This window comes from Diabrotica undecimpunctata, chromosome 5, assembly GCF_040954645.1.
Source record: "Diabrotica undecimpunctata isolate CICGRU chromosome 5, icDiaUnde3, whole genome shotgun sequence".
Classification (NCBI taxonomy): domain Eukaryota; kingdom Metazoa; phylum Arthropoda; class Insecta; order Coleoptera; family Chrysomelidae; genus Diabrotica; species Diabrotica undecimpunctata.
The window spans coordinates 132,733,231-132,757,466 of NC_092807.1; the positions used below are offsets into that span (position 1 = coordinate 132,733,231).

The following is a 24,236-nucleotide window of genomic DNA, read 5'->3' on the forward strand; positions in this document are numbered from 1 at the left end:
GACAAGAGTGTATGAAACTCCTCACATCATAATAGAAATTATTCTTGGTTAATAATTTAAAACTAGATTAAATAATTACTATTAATTAAATTATTTTATTCACATTTTTGCTTTATTATGGTCAATCAGTTTTTACTTTATGTGAAATTAAAAAATGGAAATACGTCACACATACGTTACACATAATAATTATGACCAAGGTGATGTAGCTCGAAGCTAACGTCTAAAGGTGTGAGACTATCGATTTATGTTAATTATAGGTTTCTACCGATTATTTCCCACCTCTACGAGTTTCATATCTTTTTATTTCACAAGGTAACTGTGTTTTCTATCTCTTACATTAAAAAGCCGGGTGGTAAGACACTCATCACTGTATAATATACATGAAGTTCATTCATAACATATTAACAAATGAAAAATTGCTATAACTTGCCTTGTAAATATAAATATAATAAAATTATGCAAAAATCACAAAAGGAAATGGTAAAAACCAACTGAACATAAAACTAAGATATATATCTAGTTCAATATGTAGGAAATCTCAATTACTCTCCTAAGTAAGGTATTGATTTATATGGCCATTCTGAACACATCTGGACTTACGGCGTAGAATTCTATGGATGCACAAAGGTTTCAAATACATAAATTCTAGAACATCACCAATAAAATTGCACAATGTCCATGTCTGTGTCTGTGTTATAGCGAGTTAAATCTCACTGAGAAAATACGGAGAGGTTAAAGTGATAAATAAAGCAGCATCGAAAGCAAAAGTTGAAGTAATGAAAAAACACGTATTCTCGAAATAAGTGTAATTTTTATAACAGAACAGCCGCGCTAATACCATAAAGAAAATACATGGTTAAAAGTGTAACGTTATAAACGTCACATGTTATTTTTCTTTTTTTTTTTTTGGCTTAGACTTATCGTCATACAGCCAGACACAAAAGGAATAAGACAGTATCCATCATTATAATTTACTTAAATGCCATATGAAAATAAAAGATTACATAGATATTAGGAGAACAGGGACACACTCTTCTCGCCTAAGAACTTATCAAGGCATTGATTTATATACGTCACAACAACACTAGGTCACGGAGAGGAGGAAGTTATACAAATGGATTAAAACAAAGGTAACAAGATTAACTAAATAATTTTTAGAGAATTATAATGATAATTTGCTGTCCTTTAAAAATTTAATTAAACAGGTGTAGATATCTACAGAGCCAAGTAATAATAAATATAGTATGTTCCAAGAAGCTGCTATTTTATATTTTAATAAATCATTTATAAGTTTGGATGAGTGGACTGTATTTTTAGAACAACCAAAAAATATATGATCTAAATCACTTTCGTCTCCACAAAGCCCACATTTGTCATCATCCAAAATCTGTATTTTAAATAAGTGTTTTGGATAACATGCGTGCCCGAATCGTATTCTAATAATGGAAGTTATGTGCCTCCTGGAAGCTCTACAAGACTTGTACCAAGGAAATTTGGGAATATCTAGCTGAATTAACGAGTATCTATTTTGATTCAAAAAAGAGTATTTCTTCCACTAGTAGTAACCTTCCACTCTAGAAGCAATGCTGACTTGCAAGAAATAATACTATCAGAAAGCGTTACTTTATGTAGAAGATCAGTATTGGTTGAAATGCTTTCTTTGGCTAATAAGTGGATAAATTCATTACGTTCAAATCCTGCATGTGCTTTAATCCAGAGAAAATGTACATTGATTCCTTTGGTTAAAAGAGTTTGAATATGTTTAATTCTATAAATGTATGGGCAGTCTTGTAAGTTTGGTGGTTCATATTTACCAATAGATTTTAACACTGCTAAGGAGTCGAACAAAATTATAATATGGGCAAAATCAACTTCAGCTACAAGCTTCATATATTGCAATATCCTCTGCTGTATAAATCGAAGTTTCCGGGTTCAGTTTGAATTTCTTTTCTATATGTCCCGATGGTATAAAAAAGCGCATCCAGTTCCATCTGGAGATTTAGACGCATCTGTATATAGAGCTATTGCCTCTTTGTAATTGCTCGTTATAGATAGACCAATATTTTTATTTAAATATATGGTTTAAGAAAGTTTAATGTGATTTTAAGGGAAAATTGGTGCCCACCTAAATTGATTGTACTGGCATTAGGAAAGTTATGTCTGGTAAATAAACAAACTTGTGATTTACTGCAAGATAATACAAAACCATTTTCTATAAACCATTTTTGATGGAATCCATCTGTTGGATTCTTGAGAGAGAGAATTTAATCATTTTTTGTTAGAGAATTGTAAGAGATACCGAGCTGTAAGCACTTTCGATATCTAAATATAAAGCAGGTACATAACTGTTCCTGGAAAAACTCTTCTGAATGTTTACAACAAGAGTTGTTAAGGAATCTAAAGTTCCATAACCTTTCTTAAAGTTATGTTGTTAGCGGGTAAGGGACTTTGATCTCTTAGCCACCAATCTAACCTAATTTTAATCATCCGTTTAAGAGTCAAGTATCAAGTATACATGATAATAATGATATAGGTCGGTAAGCTTCAACTAATTTAGGGTTTTTTCCCGGTTTGGGAATAGGGACGACTATAATACGCTTCAAATCGATTATGCCGTTACCATCAATAACTATATGGTTAAATATATTTAAAAGTAACTATTTTGCGTTATCTGGCAAATTTTTTATCATAGGAACATATGACTGCATCATATCCTGGTGAGGTACTAACGCGATTATCAAGGGCAAACTCTAATTCAGCTCTTGAAAAAGGTATGAAGAGAGAATGATTCTGATCAGATAGGAGAGTTTCAGATGGCATTAGATCTACCTGGTTATTTACGTAACGTGGAGCTGTTTTATCAAAAAAGTTGTCTACCCATGAGTTACTTAGAGGATGTGGAAAGAGGAGGGTACGTTTACATTTAAATGATTTATATTGGCAAATAGATTGTTTAGAAGCTTCATTAATACAGTCAATAAGGAAATTATATTTTTCTTGGGTGTCTGAGGAGGCATGAGGGTTGTTAGTGAATAAGGTATTAATAAACTGAGAATATAACGACCAATTGGCTTTTTTAATGTTCCACCTACTACTAGGATAAATGATATTCGCATAAGTTCCCAAAATATCGATTACAACCCTTATAACGAAGTGATGTGATCCCAAAGTATCAGTATCTACAGACCACGAAATTTTATCAAAGAGAGAAGGTGAGCAAAATGTGACATCAATCATGGAATCTGTTCTCGTTTGGCAAGTTGGTTGTCCATTATTCATTACCACATAATCTAGATTCTGAATTGTCTCTACAATTTGATGGCCTGTATTATCATTTTTAGATGAGCCCCAAAGAGAATTATGTGCGTTCATATTTCCTCCAATGATACAAGAGTGTTTTAGTTGAAAAAATAACTTATCTTAATCTTCGGTCTTAGTTTTAGCTTTCGAACACCTATATACAGAGAGTAAAGTTAAATGACTTTTGTTATAATTGATTTTAATACCACAAGCAAGCAATTCTTTAAAATATTTTTTAATTTTTATGTTTTTTTATGATTCAAGTTTCAAGTCAAATTGGAACGTAGTTTCAAGTTATTTAAGTTATTAATTCAAGTTATTTTTTAATTCAATTCATTTTAAGTCAGAGGCCCTTTTCATTTACCTTATGCTTTATATATAAAGCATCACGTTCAATAATAACGAAGACAATGTGTAGTGCCCTTTTGGTAGTCTTTGTTTGTTTTTTCTATCTAAATATATTCGTTATATCCTCCCCTTTTATTTGCTATGTTGCATGTTAGGATTCGATCAGTTGTTTATTTTGTATACAGGTAAAGGCTTTCTGTAAGTCAATAAATCAAAATTTGTCTTAGGGTAAATCTATTTTTATCTATAGTGCTCTATGACATCTCGTATGTAACTATACGTTCATTAATAATGAAGACTCTGTGTAGTGCCATTTTGGTAGTCGCTTTGTTTGCTTTTCTATCTCAATTTATTCGTGATATCCTTTCCTTTGGTGTCAATCGGACCAAACACAAAGAAGATATAATGTAATTCAGTTTTAGCAATGCCGCAATGTGTGTTTTTTCTGTCTCAACATATTCGCTACCGCATTTCCTTTTCAATGATGTATCATATGTCATGATCCGACGAACTATTCTACCCCCACCACAAAATGCTCAAAAAATTATTTTATTCTATATATTTATTCAACTTGATTTAATGTTATTTTATTAAAAGTTTTTGTTTTATTTTATTTTGCTAAAGCGTTAACGTTTGTTAAACGTCATTTTATTTTTATAGTAAGTGTATCTTACATAGTGTTTATCTTACCAAGTTATAGTTCATCCCAAACCCTTCTTTCAGTGCGTCACAGTTAATCGAATTCTCTCTAACGCATTAAGCTAGAAGTGACAGAAAAAAACGTGATTATTATACATAGAACTTAGAAAATTATATATCGTTCACGGATATTTGCATATTAAAGCGAATAACGGATATAATTGGTTGGAGTTTATAATACGATAAATAGATATCCAATCAATAATGCGCATAAATATAATTTGACGCAGATGGTCTCGATAGTGACAGTACTTTGACAGTGTCAACTGATAAAATAATAATTGTCATTCCAGGTTAGTATTTTCAGACATTTTACAGTGAAAATTTAATTTTGTATTTATTGTCATAAAAATATTTTAAATATGCCGAGATATACCGAGAATGAACAAAGACTAATATTAAAATTATTAAATTATTTTCAATTAGAAAAAGAAGCTGGGACAACTTTATTACCAGTTTCTGACGTTAGGGAAGTAAGTTTTAAATTATTCTAAACAATATTCATATTAGTAGTTTAAATACTATACATTTTAGTCATAGTATTTGTAATAAATAATAATAAATACATAAATAAATCTTAACTAATTAAGCACTTTCCTTGGAATGTATAGAATAGGAATTATGACAAAATGCCGTTCCAATATAATGCGCAATAAATTTTTTTATACAGGACGGGACCTCTAATAAGTAAATTAAAAAAAAAATTGAATTCTTAAAGTTTTTACTCTATATTTTCAAACAATAACCTTTTCACATTTAGCCGATTACGATTCTTTAACTGTCAGATTTAATTAAAATGTCATGCAATAATTCTCGACATTCTTAAAATCTTATATGACGTCAAAATTAGTGACGCACTGAAAGAAGGGTTTGGGACAGACTGTACATATAATAAATATATATTATACGTCATTGATCTTACCTTACAATTACAGTAACCTATATTTTTAGCAATTTTCGAAAAAATTAATTAATTCAGATTGCTTTGTTCAGATGGCGTTAGGATTTTATATCTAAACTGACAAAGCTTTAAATTATTTTGTATTAAATTCTATCTTAAAAATATTATTAAAATAATTAGTAATTATATTATTATGTAATTAATACAGTGTTATTAATTAAACATATCGTTTCAAAAACAAATGACTAAAATGTCAAATTTTGGTAGTTCATATTTCTTTCCTGCATTGCGTCGTTATCTTACTGGACAAACGGTGTGACTTGTCATCATAGCCTTTTATATATACTTCATCTAATTTACATACCGTTGCACGTCATCAGCGTCATAGCCCGTGACGTCACATGATACCAACACGAAATATTTAGGCGGTAGGTGTGTTCTTTTTTAGAATCACTTTGCCGAGTACACTGGCATTACAGCCACTAGACATATTTTATTATATACGCGTAGAACTAATATTTAAATATTTCTATTAATGTTAACTTAAAGAAATAGACAACAATATGTTTCATTTAATTTCTATAAATGCATTATAAAGCGTTTTTATGAAGAACATTTGTTCGGAACACACTGTAACTGTAATCGAACGAAGGTGAAATTTTGGCATAAATTGGTAACACTTATTTGACAGTTGCGGTGTTGACACTTTTTGTACTTTATTATTTTAAATTTTAAAGTTAATACCTCTTGTTTTATATTTTTACCTATTTAATAAAATCTGTTCTTTTTAGAACAAAATTAGTGTGTTTTATTTCAAAAATGTCACGTAAGAATTTAAATAGTCGTTGTAAAGAGTAGAATAATAATTATGTGACCTATTTGATTTAAAATGGATTCAGGATTTTTTTATACTTTGGCAACTATGTCAACTTCGATTTCTGACGTAGATAATGACGTGCAACGGTTTGTAAATTAGATGGACTGTAGATATATTCTAACTTGCACTTGTGTCGCTTCTACAGGGAGAAACAGCCAAATGGAATAAATTCGATGATTAATAAATGAAGAGTGTTCATAAAAACGTTTAGAAACGTCGATTGGTATTTTTAGTTCAGCATATTTTGCAATAAAAACTTTTCATACAGGGTGTGTCATGTAACAGTGGTCAAAACCAACTTTCTTATTTCAAATTCAACATTCTGTATATTATTAAATTTTTAGATTTCCCGGAATATTCTAGATATATCTCATGTGCACTCTCCTATACCTATCTTTAACTGTTTTGGAAATATTAAGTGTTTTTAAATTTATGCTAAAAATTTGCTACAGGAAACTGAAAAACATTGTACTTGTTTTGGTCAGTATAATTTTTTTGTCGAGGTTTTCGAGTATTAAAAAATTTATAGTGACTACACTGGGAAGCGTGACATACTTTTCCCCTCTTAGTAAGTCTGTAACCTTTTGCAGTTTTTTAAAGAAACCTATTGTTTTTACTAAATCCCATTCCGCTTCTTGAATTCTCAACGGAATTAATTTTAAATTACTGGTAGAAGAAAGTAAGAGAAATAAAGTTCTTTTTATTTATCACGTTTACGTTTAGATTCAAATGTTTAATCATCTGGTGGTGTCACCGTAATGTCGGGTGAATTAAACTAAAACAATCTTTTACATACCAGGCGTGCATCACAATAAATAAAAAAAATTGTCGAACACTTTTTAAAATTTTCTGTTATTTTAAATGTAGTAATTACGTTTCTTCAATATGAAAACCTTTTAATTTCTATAAATATTTTTACGTTTCAAACATAATGTAAACTCTAATTTCACTATTTGGGAGAGTGAGTCATCGTTTGAAGTCGTAGAAGTGGGGAAAGTCGTATGAAAATCCAGTGGCGTACACTCACTTTTATTTTAACGTTAATTATATTATATTGTTTACATATTATTGTTCAAAATAGGCCACAATATATTTATCTGCAGGTTTTTACTGAAGTTTCCATCTCTATATATCCAAAGACCGTTTTCAAAGATATAAATTATAGTTATATTTATTTTATTTGTTTATTATTTTATATTTATATATTCTTATATTATTTTCTTTTTTTTTCTTAACTTTAAAAACGGTCTCTGTACTAGAGATCGAAACGTCAGTAAAATAAACATGTAAATAGATGTATTGTGGCTTATTTCCAACATTCTCCCTAAAAATACGGAATGCCACAAGCAAAAATCCACAGAAAAATAAATATTGCTATCATTTGTATATTTGAAAACGATCTCTTTATATAGAGATCGAAACGTCAGTAAATTAAACATTTCAATTAAATATATTGTTACTTATTCCCAACATTATTTCTAAATATACAGAACGGCAAGCAAAAAGCCATAGAAAAATAAATATTACTATCACTTGTATATTTGAAAACGATGTCTTTATATAGAGATCGAAAAATCAGTAAATTAAACCTATAAATAAATATTTTGTGGCTTATTCCATACAGTCTCCTAAAAATACAGAATGCCACAAACAAAAAGCTATAAAAAACAAGTAATTTTGCAGAAAGCTTACTGATGCCATCAGGCTGTCGCGGAAGTTACGCTAAAACGTCTTTTGACGTGACCCGTCCTTAAAGAGTTACACAATGAAATTTTTTTAAAACAAATTTTAAGACAGTTTCCACACCACCCGAGAGGTATGTCTTGTGGCGCGTCACTTTTTTTTTTTAAATGGGTGTTTGCCAAGAGCCATAATGTCCCATTAAATAAAATAAACAAAACACTTAAACAGTATAAAACAAAACAAAATAAAATCCTATAAAACAAAATAAAATTCTATAAAAACAAAATATAAATAATTTTGGATGTAACAAAACATTGTACTATTCTATTTAAACACAAACACTATACACACTTACTATGTTCTTCTCGTTTTTTTTTTTGTTTTTGGTTTTTCTATGCTGATGCCTACTAAACTATTAGAAAATATTATTCGCTGTCTAAATCTGAAGATGCAGTGCTGCTATCGCTGTCATTATCTTCACCTGGTGTAATTATAATTGGCTCTAGTAAAACTTTGACATGAGTGTCAAGTTCCCACATACGATATTCTTCTTTAATTATGTGGCCTATACATTTAGCCCATTTCTCTGGAGTTACATGGATAATTGCTTGAATCAAAAGTTCCTTAACTTCGTTTAATTTGAGCGTTTTGTTATTGCGTGCTACTTTTCCTTTCACTTGCGCCCAGATAAGTTCAACGGGATTAAGTTCGCAATGATAAGGTGGTAGACGTAGAACTTTGACACCATAATCTTTTGCAGTTTCATCCACAACATATTTAAGATATTCACTTTTCCTTAACCGTGCAATGTCAAGTAGTTGAATTTTGAGCATTGATTCTTCGTAGGCAATCCCCTTTTCTGTAAGCCATTCTTGAATTCTCCCTTTCCGCCATGCCGTCGTCGGTAATTGTTCTAGTCTGCGGCTATGATATGGCGCATTGTCCATAACAACCACAGACCCAGATTCCAATTTTGGTAAGATTCTCTTAAACCAGCGCTCAAATACTTCGGAAGTCATTTCTTTATGATAATCACCTGTTTTTTTCGACTCAAATTGAAGCAAACCATCATCAAAGAACCCTGTATCACTTCCTATATGGGTGATGATTAAAGGCCGTCCCTTTCCTGATGGAGCTTTTAATCCTGTAGACCAGCCTTCTATAAATGCTTCGCGTTTACTTTTGACATTTAAATCTTGCCAAACTTTTCCAACTGTATGACCTTCGTTAATCCAGGTTTCATCCAAATAATATATTTTGCATCCAGTGCTGCGAATTTTTCGTATTTCTTCTAAATTTTTTTTTCTCCATAGAATAATTTCATTTTTTTCTAATAGCATACTTTTTCTGTTGCGTTTTACATATCGAAAGTTCATTTCGCGCATGGTTCTGATTAAGACCCTATGAGATATCTTGGGTAAAGAGTCATCTTTTTTGAGCTCTTGAGAATTTTTTTTCAGTGTTGGAATTTCACTCCGAAAATAAAATGAATGAATTTTTCGACGTATAATATTCCTTGTCTCGTCATCGAAAACAATGCTTTTCCTACCTCTAGTTTTACCTTTTTCTTGCTTTTTATTTTCCGATGTATTTTTAAGTACACGATAAATACAGCTAAAGGATACTTTTGTTAAACTGTTACAAATGTCGACCGCTTAGCTAACATTTAATGCCATTTTTCTGCCGACAATTCCTTCATAAACGTTTCGTATCATTACCTTCTCTTCGGACGTTAACATTTTCCGTCTCTTTTGTGGCTTTTCATTTTTGGAATCAACATCAGAATTTTGCTGTCTTCTCTTGGAACAACTCGGTTTTTCGTCCAACTCCAATAAAACTCAAAACAAATAATCACAGAATATAACTAAAAATTTACTATAAAACGACAAACTATAACATTCGTATTATCAATAACACATTTTATCAATAACACAAACTTATCGCATAAAATATATTCACAAAATGCAACACATGCCCTACCCTTAGAAACGCCTATGTAAATGAACTATTGTTACTGGGCACTTGCTCGACAAAAACTAGTTTTACGGATTTCTGCGGGTCGGAATTCCGTCGCTAATTCCAAAGTTGCCAAACGATTGAAAAATATTGTTTTAAAATATCGATTTTTATTTTATAATTTTAAATATGTAACGAAACGAAACATATAAATAAAATTTATTTAATTACAATTTTGTACTTAATTTTTACTATTGAAAAAATAATATTTTTTGGTATTTTTATGACGGTAATAATCGCTGCGTGGAAGAATACAGGTTTTGTATGACCATAATTACTACTTGTGAACAAGAATAGGCTACACTGTACGACAACTCCTGGTCAGTTTTTCTATAGAGAAGCACAAATAAATATACTACTTTAAATATTCTGTAATTTCTTATGAGGAAACGCAAATTGCAATCGAGAAAACAGACAGTTTTCGAGGGCCGCTGTGTACATTTAAATTTGAGGATATTCGGCGTTTAAACTATGATATCACTCTTCTGAATTGAGGGTTTCTACTATAGATACATCTTCGTATAACTTTAATTACAAAATCATTTCGATAATAAGAAAGCAGTTTTTGCGGGACATAGGTACTGGACGCCCCGCAGGACAAAGCACCATTCCCGTCCCGTGTCCCGTCGCGTCCGCGTCCGCAGGACAAAATACATCCCTACTCATCACTAATTTATGAAATTACGTTGGGATTATCTGTTAAAAAAACTGTTCTATTAATAGTTTTGAAACGGAGTACCTATAGATACAACAGATATTTTTAGACGTAGCTAAGGCATTTGATAAAGTATGGCATGAAGGTTTACTGTATAAACTGAAATCCTTTATGCCTAGACAATATTCAGAAATTCTACAGTCATACATATCTGATAGATAATTCAGACTTAAACAAGAATACGTTTACACAGATTTAAAAGAAATTAAAGCAGGAGTCACGCAAGGAAGTATATCGGTCCTCTACCTGTTATACACATGCGACATACCTGAACTAGAAAATGATGCTATAGCCACCTTTGCAGATGATACTGCCATTCTAGCAGTAGGTGATACCATTGAAGAAGTAGCAGAAAAATTACAGTTGTCAATAGATAAAATCCATAAGTAGACAAAAAAAAAATGGAAAATCAAACTAAACGAATCTAAATCAATTCACGTTAATTTTACAAACAAAAAAATCCAAAATATTCCAATTAGAATAAATGATGCCCAAATACCGCACGCATCGACTGCAAAATACTTGGGTATCACACTTGATGCAAAGTTTTGCTGGAAAGCCCATATCAAAAAGAAAAGGGAGGAACTAGGTATCCGTTACAAGAAAATGTTTTGGCTAATGAGAAGAAATTCAGTTTTGTCCACACATAATAAACAACTGATATACAAGCAAATACTGAGACCAGTATGAATGTATGGTTGCCAACTCTGGGGCTGTGCTAATAAAAGTAATATCCAGATCATCCAGAGATTCCAGAATAAAGTACTAAGGAACATCGTTGATGCTCCTTGGTACATCAGAAATGTCGACCTCCACAAGGACCTTAAAATGGAAGATGTAAATAAAATTATCAAGAAGATGGCAGGTAGTCACGAACAACGGCTCCATAAACACGTAAGCATCGAGGCCATCCAGTTCCTTGATAATACTGGGTTAGAAAGAAGACTTAAATGAACAAAACCATTTGAGTTAGTGTAAAGAGTAATTAGTGTAAAAGCAGTGCTGTGTTGTGAATTTGCATGTTAGGTATTAGTGCATAGCTGTTAGATAAAATAAGAGGACGCCATAGGTAAGCTCTAGTAGAATGCATCCTTTAGTAAATTAAGACAGATAAAAATTGATAATTGGTCAGCGTTGACCAGATTCCAATGGTATAAACACAGTAGGTGTTTAATATAAAAAAAAGATACAACACAAACTATTATTTAGACAAAAACTGGCAATAAACATTCCACATTGTAAAACGCAATTAACTATTCCTTCAATAGTAACTTAAAATTTTAATTATAGAATAAAAGTCGTTAAAATTGTTTAAACCGTTAAGAATAAGTTGGAGTAAATATATAATTTTTCCAACGTAAATCTGTTTATCATCAGAATTGTGTAATAAATAATAAATATGCTGCATACAAAAGACAGTAGTAGGTATGACTACTATTTATTTATATCTACTAGATTTATTGTCATATAACATTAAAATGAGAACATTTAGAATTATTACAATATAAAAACATTTATTTTATTTGCTGCAATAAAATAAAACGAAAATTGATACAGCTGATACCAGATTAATATTGTTTTTTATCGGTATGTCTCATACTGATACTGAATTTGAAAATCTCAACATTCTCATTCTCAATCTCAACACATTTTTGAACTCAGAATAAAATTCCCCCAATCGGTAACCGAGTGTGAAATCGTACATCTTCGTAGAGCCGACGCATAGGATAGGATCCCCGTCTCTAGCAGATAAAACCACAAAACATGAATCACTTAACAGATGATCACATTAGTCAGACAAAAGCCACGTGCGAAACTACACCCAAAATATCTGTCATCAATGTATACAATAGAAAACGGGCGTGCCAGCAGGGTGTATTAACCCTAAATTGACCTAACCTGTTTCGGTAGACATTTACATTTTTCACACTTACCTACAAACAGTTTATGACTCGGTGTTCCAGGACTAAAAACGGCACATTGCAAATACGATCCGTTAAAATAGACACAACACACGATTTACAAGACACATAAACAAATTAAAATTTCAAACTTAAAGTTTACTAAGCAAGCACAACGTTGCACCGCTGTTGAAGCAAGCAGCTGACAGAAAACAATGCGTCGTTGCCAAGTGTCATATTGGTCTTTAAAAATATTATTAAAATGAATATTTTATTTTAACAACAAAATATTGTATTTATATTTCTATGAAATCGTGTAATACATTGTTAAAATAGCTTCCATACAATTTAACTACTACTTAAATTCTTTGATCTAATCGTTTATAGTAACTACAATACAAAAAAGGGGTAGAGGACAGTCGCCTAATGGATAAATTTTTTTCATCCGCTACTTTTCACAAAAAAAATAATTTTTAATTTTGTTTTGTTCTTAGTAATTTTCTGGTATAACTATGTATTGTGTATTAGTAGGAGTGAGATAAGAAGATACCTTTAGTCGATAATAAAATGTTTACAAAATAGTCGCTTAATATTGGATAGGGTATCTGATATCAGGGAAACACATTTTTTATGTACATGTATAATGTAAACAATTTATTTGTTATTTTGGTATTACAAAATATAACTTTTATTTTAGCAAATGTTATTTGTTATCCTAAAAAGTACAAAAATAATTAAAAAAAGGTAAATACCTACTATCCATCCATAAAAAATTAGCAAATGAAATTATTGTTGCCTTTAGCTCCACCGCAAGCTTCATGACACCATCTATAGCATTTACAGCAGCGTATTCATTATTTCCCAGCTTTGTCGGAAGAAAAAAATTCAAAGCACTCATACATTCCATACCCTCTTCTTCTTGATCCACGTCATTTTTGGAATCAACAAATTGTATTTCTTGCTCAGACTCTGATGAATATGAAGAAACAACTTTTATTTTCCTTTTATTTTTGGATTTAATTTTCTGCTTTAGTTCTTTGCTTACATTAATGAGAGCGTTTATGGTTTCTTTCATTTTTTTTTTAATTCTTTACATGCATTAGAGTCAAATGTTACCACTTTCTTAACCTGACTTGCAGTTTTAGGCGATTGTGTTTCTTCAAGAGCTTTTTTTATTAGGTGATCCAGTAATTAAAGCACCTGCACCAGAGTTTTTTCGTTTAATTCCTGATTGACCAGGTAAAGCAGGCAAAGGCATTAGGTCAGTTGGTTTTACAAAGTTTGTTTTATCAACCGTGGTAGTAATTCCACCAGGTTGTACAGAAATGTATTGTAGAATGATAATTGGTTTTGGTTTCTCAATATTATTCAGAGATTTATTTTCATTGTTACAATTCTTATCAACAAGCGAAGTTTTTAATATCAGGGATTGCAAAATGTTGGTCATAAAATAAATCTCTATTAAGTGACATAATGCCACATTTTCGAAAACCATGCAAAGAAATTTCCATTGATGCTGTCCTTGAATATGCTTTTCCAAATCTTTCTTAGCCAGTTTTCGATACGTTGGCAATAATATGTCTTTAAAGGTTCCATAAACGCTACATCTAAAGGTTGTATGTTATGAGTTGACATGTGGAGGTAGGTATCATCATCATTATCATCATCACCATCCAGCCTTCATTTAATACTTCCACTGCTGGACATAGACCTCTCTTAACTCCTCCATTCTTTACGATTTTATGCTCTTTGTTCCCAATTTTTGGTAATACGCCTGATGTCGTCAGCCCAACATATATGAGATCTTCTTCTTCTACGTTTGTTTGTTTTTGGCCTCCAATTTGTATTTCTGCTCGTCCATCGTGAGTCGTGCATTCTCGCTACATGAAGGTAGGCATATTACAATGATAATATCTTCTCGAGTCTTATTAATAATATCCAAGTTTCTTGTGTGCGCATAGTGTACGTCTAAAATTAAAATGACAGAATCTTCGGCTAATGACCTAGTATAGGAAATAAAATTATCCATCCACTGCGTAAATAAGGAGGATTTAATCCACCCAGAAGGATGACATCTTCCAATTGTTCCAGAAGGTGCTCCACCATCAGCTCTGCTTTAAATTTGTTTCTCGGAAAGATCATTATTGGGGAAATGTAATTTTTTAAGATTTTTTTAAGTAAATCCTTTGATTCTAGCCGAAGATACACCTTGTGGCGTTCGAGAAGAAATATTCTTGTTAAACTTAAACAATTCCTTAGCCACTTTATCCTGCAGTAGCCTTCGCTTTAGACCATGGATGTGGCAAATTGTTGGCCAAAGTCCATTGAAAAGCTAAACGGGAAATATATGTTGACCGTCAACTATAAAACCTGCTTTCAAATTCCAAGCAGTGTGCAACCAATTATTTTTCTGATGCTTCGGGAACCACTGGTTTATGACCTAGAGTTGATTTTTCGAGGCATCCTAGTGGATTTTCTTTCTTACAATAAAGTTCTAATGTAACTTTCGGTACATCGTATGCTTTCACCGCTTTCAAATATCTCATCTCCTTATTCAATATACCGAAATTGCAGAGGCAATATTTACTTTATTCCATTGCTTTCTTTTTTAGGGAACATTCTGTAACAAAACCGTTCTTTAATATCGATACATAAAAAAGTTCCTTATATTGAATATCCAATAATCAGAATAATTCTACATCCAATATTATAAATTTCTAAATTGCAGGTTAGAATTTTTCCAAAAAAAACAGGCAAAGATTTCATTAAGTACCAAAAATAGGTAAACACAAAAAATTTGCAGGTGGTTTATTGTACCGACCTCCATACAACAAGACAGATTACACGTATCATTTGTGTTTTTAAAGTTTCTTATTTCTTATCTTCAGCAAAGTTGCTCTTGTTATTGTTATCCCTAATTTTGTCACTTGTTCTAGAATAATAATAATTAAAGATTAAAAACTGGAAGGTGTAAATATCTTCGTATACCTAGGCTCGCTGTTGACTAAATATAACATCAGCGAAGAATTTAAAAGAAGAATAGTACTTGCCAATAAATAAGAAGACAAATGACCTCAAAACTAGTCAGAAAAATTAAGGTGACTGTCTAGAAAACACTAATAAGACCAGCAACAATATATGGAGGAAAAACGTGGCTACTTACACAGAATAACCAAGAACTGCTTGAACGTTAAAAGAAGAATATATATATTTGGGAAACCTAACGTTGTAAAATGTATTATGGTAGCATAATACATTTTATTCTTTCATTCTTTCAATGTACATCCTATATTATGGGACAGTTTCGACCGTATCGATATACAATCAGCCCTAAACACTTTCGAATCTAAGAGTGAAACTCAGAAGCGCAAATTTTTGCATCTCCTTTCCGAACAAATCCCAAAACCTCAACGTTGGAACCCACTTCAGTGGTCCATAACTTTCCTGATACCCCTATTTCTACCATTGTCACTCAAGCTTTAGCAAAAGGTTTCAATTACTCTGTCACCCCAAGTCACATTCCAATTGAGACAATCATCTGTCAAACTGAAGAAGCCATCTCCAGTTTTTCTTCCGAAGATGCTGAAACAACCAGACAAGACATCTCTAGAGTTCTTAGAAACTCAAAGCCTCCTACTCAGAACATTAGCCAATCTGAGAAAAAAGCCCTGCAAGAACTTTGCTCAAATCCAAATCTAGTCATTCTTCCCGTCGATAAAGAAAATGCCACCGTCATCCTAAACACTTCTTCTTACATCAATAAACTCTCAAATCTTGTTAATACTTTAGACTACAAACCAATTCCTAATAATCCAACAACCTATCTAGAGAAAACAACAAAAGCTATTATTAATAAAACCTCTGTTCCTGTTGACATCAAACAATCTCTAATTCCTCGCTAATTCCTCGTGAAACGTGTTTAAGAACACCCTGAATATATGGCCTTCCCAAAATTCACAAACCCGATATTCCTCTACGTCCCATTGGCCAAGTATTTGGCCAAAATTCTACATTCCTTCGCCGAAAATGCTTCATCCTTCGTCAAAAACTCTTTTCATTTCATCGAACTTCTTAAACAATACCCTATATCATTGTCAGACATTCTAGTAAGTTTCGATATTGTCTCACTCTTTACAAACATTCCTTTAGATGAAACTCTAAACATTCTGATAACTAAATACAGCATCCAACAAGACCAGTTATCTCTCATTAAACATTGTATGTCCAACACCTATTTCATCTTCCAAAATCAATTCTACAGACAAATAAATGGTGTCCCAATGGGCTCCCCTTTATCTCCAGTAATTGCCAATATCTTTATGGAAGACTTCGAGACTCAAGCACTATCCACATCAACGCTCAAGCCTACATGTTGGCTACGATATGTTGACGATACATTCGTCATTTGGCACCATGGCAGGGATGCTTTGATGTCTTTTCAAACCTATCTGAATGATATATATCCTAGTATCCAGTTCACGATGGATGTAACATTGACAAAATAATCAATAAAATTTAATTTTATTGAATCTAAGTTAAATAAAGTAAGAAAATATTATTTTATTTTATTTTTATTTGAAATTATTTAATATGAAAATATGATAAAACATACACCTTAGGAGTAATTTTTAAGTAAACCTAATTCTGCAATATTAATGCATGATAAATTTGGCTCAAATTACTAATGTCCGTTCTCTTATTGACAGCTTTAGGGTGTTTAAGTATTGAACACATTTCCAAAAACTGCATTTTAACAAGATTGCGTTCATTGCCAAGATTTTTAAATTCATTAAAGTCCACTTTGTGTTTAGTGTTAATAGCATGCTGGGCAAGGGCACAAGTATGCTTAGATAAGTTGATATCACTGCTGAGTATCGTAAGACGCCCTCTCAGTGATCTCCCTGTCTGACCGAGTCACACTCAACACAATTATAATTGTATTATAATCGTTTTTGTTAATGCTACGTTTTTTTTTTTTTGTTTTTTCATCGTTTGACATACTTTCTGGTAAGTCACTTAGTTAGTTAGTCAAAGTATATTTTTCATCCTCTGCTATCCTCACATCCCAAATGACTTTAATTTGTTTAAACATTATTTGTTTAGCCAAATAGCCAACAACATATAACATAAATATCTAGAGTGTGACTTATAAACTTAGATTTCGAATCGCATCACGAGCTTTTTACCCTAAAGTCCTTTAGTACCTCTTACTTTTTGATTTCGGGCAAATTGAATGTTTGATTCCCATATAACTACTCATTTTGTGATTATGTCATGCCTTCACTCCTTTAGAGAAAGAGTCAGACCATCTCCTTCATTGTGTTCATTCTTTGTGCATTTTGGTTGGTTTTTTGCGTTAATAGTCTAGTTTCTGCATTACAGATCACAATAAGTCTGATAACTAATACAGTATTTTATTATCTTGGTTTCATCTGAACACTTTTATTTAGCTATATTTCGTATGTGTATTATATACAAATATAAAAATCAACTGAAAATCAACTGAGAATATTTGAGCGCAAAATACTAAGGAAGATATTTGGAACAACCCAATGCAACGATGGTTCGTGAAGAATTAAAATGAACCACGAGCTGGATGAACTAATGCAGAGCGCAGATATTGTTAGATTTGGAAAGTCACAAAGACAAACTGGCTTGGTCACCTAGAAATAATGCCAGATAATCGAGCTGTAAAAGTAGTCCAAAGATGGAAGCCCCAAGGAAACAGAAGGAAGGCCCCTTAAAAGATGGATAGACGACGTAGAGAGGGATCTTAAAACCATGAACATCAGGCAGTGGCGAAGGAAAGTATCCGACAGGGCAGAATGGAAGAACATTGTTAAGCAGGCCAAGACTCACAAAGGGTTGTAGCGCCATTAGAAGAAGAAGATTATATACAAATATATATTTGAATTTCTTGCTTGATAATTATTACATCTCCCTAAAGCTTAAATGTCAGACCTATTTCTGATTTTATCATCCTTAATTTTAATATACCTTTTGTTTTAAAAGATATAGGGGCCCTATTAAATTTGTGTATATTGCATTTAGGACATTTAGTTCTCCCATTTTATGTTCTTTTCTTTTCACAATGAGATTGATTAGGCCACTCAATGTATCTGTTTCCCTAGTTGATCACATTTTCAGCCAATATTAGTTAAATTAGTTGTTTCTTTACATTCGCTTAAATTAAGTTTACTGTATATCTGTATTTTAGAGGTAAAGCATCGAATCCATTACTAAAGTGGAATATTTTTGGTTCAAATAAAATACATCAATTATTATAATGTGCAGATTTATTTAATTTTTAACATTAATAGACTCTCTTGTGTATATTGAAACATTAAATTATCATTTACTTTTTACGTACAAATTAAAATGTTTGGTGTAAATAAATTAAGGAGCTGATATCGTATTCTGGCTGTATTTATAATAATTACATACTTACAAAAATTAGTTCAGATTTATAAGATATTTGAAAAAATGCGGCAACGCTGTCGCAGAAACTGTTCCGCGGTTCCGTCGCTAGTCGGAATTGATCGTGCGTAGGAGTTTAGCTGGCTGCAAGCGGGGATTTTAAACATACTGAATTATTGATCATTGAAAAATAGACAAAATGAGTTAATTGTTAAGGTTGATTAGTTTTGTAGAGTTTCCCAAGTATATTTAGTTCTTACGTGTTGAATTACGCTTTAGATTGAATGTTTACCAAGCGGAAACAAAGCTTTTTATAGGAAAGGAAGTTAGAGGCTGGTATGTTTGGATATTGGTGGATAGGCACTTGGAAACTTAGTAAAAAAGTGTTTTGTGTTTAGATAATCGTACAAATATATTATGTGGGCTATATTAAACTTTCGTATTAAATTTTGTTTTTAAAATATCGGTACCTCGGAGGTAAAGGACACTATGTCCATTTTCTTACATTTTCAGGAGAGCAGTTTTAAAAATTTTTAAATTTGTAATCAGTAAATACTCAAATATTTCTTATATTTTTACCAAGATTAATATATTATTATTGTGGTGTGTATAATCCTTTTTCATTCCATGAAGTGTTATATACCTGAGGTTTACCGTTCATTATTTAAAATTTTTTAAAAATGTGTAGTTGGACATAGTGTTGTTTACCTCTAACAACTTTTTTAAATAATGTGACATTACGCAATGCGAACTCTTATACACAGTTGGGTACTCTCAAACAATTTTTTATTTGTTTTAAGTTTTCTTTTTATTTTCAGATTTTAAATTCATAATGAGTCGGTATAAGCGAAAAACTGATAGAAAGTTAATTTTTACTGAAGAAAACTTACGAGAAATACAGCAAAAATTAGAAGCATGATGTAGTAAAAGAAGTGTAGCGAATGATATGGGAATAAATGAGGCCACATTTGGAAAAACATTAAAGTGTGGAAATGTACCAAAATCATTGGGGCGATTTCAAAGCGATATTCCAAGCGACCTAGAAGCCGAATTAGCACAACATGTACGAGAACTAGATCAGATGTTTTATGGAATTACAGAAAAAAAATTGCAAATAGCAGCGTATAAATTTGCTGAATTTAATAATCTTTCCCACCGTTTTAATTTAATAGAAATCTACAAATGGCTGATGAGTCATGGGTAAGAGGATGTTGTCAGCGGAACAAAATTGCGCTTCGACAGCCAGAAAAATGTTCGATGGCCCGAATTATGGGTTTTAATAAAAATGAAGTAACAAGATTTTACGTTAACCTTAAAAATCTTTATGAACTAAGGCAATACTCTCCAAGTTCAATATATAACATGGATGAATCGGGTTTATTAACCGTGCCTAATAAGTTACCCAAGACATTAGCGAGCAAGGGAAAGAAACTTGTAGGGAAGGTAGCTAGTGCAGATCGTGGATAACTTGTAACGGCTGTATGTTGTATGAACTTCACAGGTAACTATATTCCTCCAGCACTCATATTCCCCAGAAGAAGAATGAAGGAAGATCTGTTTTTAAATGCACCATGTGAAACTCTGAAATTAATTTCTGAATCTGGATATATCAACACGGATCTTTTTTGTAAGTGGTTAATCCATTTTAATAAGTTTGCGAAACCCAGTGCTGAAAACAAAGTTCTTTTAATTCTCGACAATCACAGCTCTCATCGTGACCTGCAAGCTATAAAATATTGCCGACAGAATCACATTGAGCATGCATACAGCCACTGGATATTGGTTTTTTTGGTCCTTTAAAAAAACCTACAGTAGGGAATGTGACAAGTGGACGGTAAGTAATTCAGGTAAAGTAATTACACAATTTCAAGTTGCTGAATTATTTAGTACTGCTTATGGTTCTGTAGCAACTATTCAGAAGGCCGAAAATTCTTTTAAAGCATCGAGAATATATCCGTTTAAACCTGATCAGTTTCATAACATGGATTTTGCCCCCTCCTATGTTACCGACGTACCTTTGGACAATCCAGTAAGCGCGGTAGTGGATAATACTTCAAATGGAGTCCGTGTAGAAGAAGAAAATAATGGACTTCAGCTTCCAATACCATCTGAAGTAATACCTTCTTTAAAGCAGCCTCTCGATGTGGCTAATCTTGATATCCAATGCGAACATGGTGTATTAATACTATCACAAACTAGCACTAATAGCTTAAATATGTCAGTGTCAGCGGCAGAGATTTTACCATTAACCAAAATTAAAGAAAAGCCTAATCGACGCAAAACAAAATCTCAAAAGTCCGAAATACTTTCCAGTAGCCCATATACAAAAGAACTTGAGAATTTGGAAAAAACCAAAGAAGTAGAACAAAAAAAAGAAGACGGAACGAATAAAAAGAAAATTAGTGCCTAGTTGTAGTAAATCATTGCGTAAAGTTCAAGAACGGAATAAAGAAAGTGATCCTCATGTAACGTGCCCAGGATATAATGAATTATATTCAAATTCTGTTGAAGACTGGATCATGTGCTTTCAATGCAAGAATTGGTGGCACGAATCTTGTACGACTTACGTAACAGGAGACTTCATGTGTTTTAACTGTGAGGATTCGCAATGGATTTAAAGATAAAATAAAAATGAGTTCTAGAACATACTTTTCATATTTCTTTTGTTATGTATTTGTGTTGCGTTTATTTTAGAAATAAAGTTTGATTTTTGGAATGTCTTAATATTTTTGTACACTTCAGTAATATGCGTACTCTTAAACATATAGATATACTCTTAAACAGATAGAAACAAATTTGTGTATAAGAGTACGCATTAGCAGCTTAGCAAACAAAATTAAATATTTCTTAGGGAGACCGGCCCTGGCAAGGTACGGTTAACTTGTACTGATAGCGTACTCCTAGTTTTTAATAAAAACAAGTGGTTTTATTAAATAGTTTTTTAAAATTAAAGTGTTTATCTACTAGATACTACTACGTAAGTCATCTATACGTAATTATTATTTTATTATTGTGAAAAGAAAACGTCAATTAATAAATATACACTACCGTACAATCATTTTGTGAGGTTAGCTGCTTTAAGTAGCTTATATGTAGTTTTTCATTTACCAGAGTCGGAGTAAGGCCTTCGCCACCGCAGCTTAAAATGACTTCACACAATGTAAACACACCTTCCGATCTAACCAGTCCAGTAAATCAACGTTCGAATATCACAAACAGTTATGCTTCAGCCGCTTCACATTCTTTTCCGAGTAAGAACCAAGCAATTGTATTTAGTTGTACCGATAATGCTAAACTGCAGGATTATCTCATTCCTTTGGGTACAATCATCAACCCAAAAAATATTATTTTTTTATCTAGATTATCTCATAATAGAATCTGCATGTATTTGGCAAACAAAACCGTAGTAGATAACTTCATGACACAACATGGCTCTATAGAAGTACTCGGCGAAGTTGTAACAGCACGAAGACTTGTCTCTCCAGCAGAAAGACTAGTCTTGTCTGGAGTCTGCCCGTCAATTCCTCATCAAGTATTAGTTGAAGAATTACAGAATATCGGTTTAAAGCTTATTTCCCCAATAACATTTCTAAAAATTAGCTCTACTCTTCCCGAATATAGTCACATATTGAGCTTTCGGAGGCAAGTTTATATAAGCCCTATAACATCACCAGTTCCAGATTCTATTCTAATAAATTTCGACCAAACACCTTACCGCATATTTTTGTCACAAAGTACACTCACCTGCTTTATTTGAAAAATACAGGACACATATCATCCCAATGTAAAAACAGTTCAGTAACGAAATCAACTCATATCGAGTCAAACAATGAAGTACCAAATCAAACAGCTTCAACAAGTATACTACACTGATTGATAATGTCCAAGGCTCCCCCGACACTATTAGCGTCGTTAAAGAATTTACAACTGATATGGCTGGTTTACTCCATCTTTTACAAAGCAGCTATCAATATGCAAATGATAGATCTACAAAAAGCAAGTTTACAAAACTTCAAAAGAAACTACACAACCACTTAGGGAAAGAGATTTCTGACTTAGATAGTGACTCTTCGGTAGACAATCGTTCAGTATCATCTAACTCCGAATCTGTTAACAACATTAAACTCGATACTTCAATGGAACATTGATGGATTCTTCCATCGTCTCCCTATGCTACAGCTTCTTTTATCTGTCAAAATTCATTAAAACACATTTTTCCGAACCATCTTTTTGAAAAGTTGATAAAATACTAGCTTTCCCAAGCTCATGAACATGGAAGAAGCGTCCAATTTTTATGGGTTCCCTCACACGTCGGAATAACAGGAAATGAAGAAGCTGACATGATTGCACGAAAGGCAATTTTAAGTGATTTGTCGGAGCCTATAGACAAGTGTATTTCCAGTGACTTAAAAGCTTATTTAAAAAATAAAGTGTTGTGTTTGTGGCGAAATGAGTGGTCTCAAACTAATTCCAATTTAAATAAAATCAAAAATAATGTGTCTCAGTGGTTTCCATCGTCGCGCAATAGACGAGAACAAATTGCGGTTGCGCGTTTACGTCTAGGACATACCAGATTAACGCACTCCTACCTTTTCACAAAGAAAAATCCACCTATATGAGATCAGTGTACCGTCCGATTAACAGTCGAATACTTTTTAACAATTTGTAGTAAATATGACCAAGAAAGACAGCGCTACAAGATCCCAAACGCTCTACCACAGGTTCTAGGTCAAAACTGTTCCTGTGACAATATAGTGAATTATCTCAGATCCATAAACATTTTGTATAATCTGTAGGTGTTTAACTATGTTATTTATATTTTGTTCCGTCGCTAATAACCTTTTGGTGGATGCGACATCTTTTTCTAATAAAAAAAAAATTTGTGTATAAGAGTACGCATTCGCAGCTTAGCAAACAAAATTAAATATTTCTTATTTGAATACAAACATGGTTTAAAACTATTCTAAAACATCTTTTTAAATGGTTGATTAACAATGTGAGGAATGATAAATAGTCCATTTTCGTAAAAACAAAAAACTGTTGCACTTTTAATATTAAGTGCGTAGTCTTATACGCATTTACTCTATTACTATTAATGTCAAATAAAAACTCACTGCACAACCTTTTTATTACGAAGTTCTCGTTGGTAATGAAGTATTGGAATTTCGATGCAAATGGAATTAAAAAAGTCAATGAATTTCAACGAATCCCAAGCTATGTTTTCCAAAGGATGTGCATCGGTTCATTTCTAAAGAATATAGCATATTGGTATATTTCCATAACTAAATTAAAATTTAAATATCAAAGACATTCGTGTTATTGATGTTCAATATCTAATAAATAAAGCAATATTAGGCTCAATCAATTATGATGCTG

At 32.2% G+C, this 24,236-nt stretch overlaps 1 long non-coding RNA gene across 2 annotated transcripts in view; it reads right to left on the reverse strand.

The window, feature by feature from the left end:
* The window catches only part of LOC140441800 (uncharacterized), a 120,572-nt gene extending 107,935 nt beyond the window's left edge, over nt 1-12,637 (reverse strand). For both annotated transcript variants that reach the window (XR_011951035.1, XR_011951034.1), the window contains exon 1: nt 12,477-12,637. This is a non-coding gene — a long non-coding RNA (uncharacterized lncRNA). The remainder of the gene's footprint in view (nt 1-12,476) is intronic.
* Nucleotides 12,638-24,236: the final 11,599 nt, after the last annotated feature.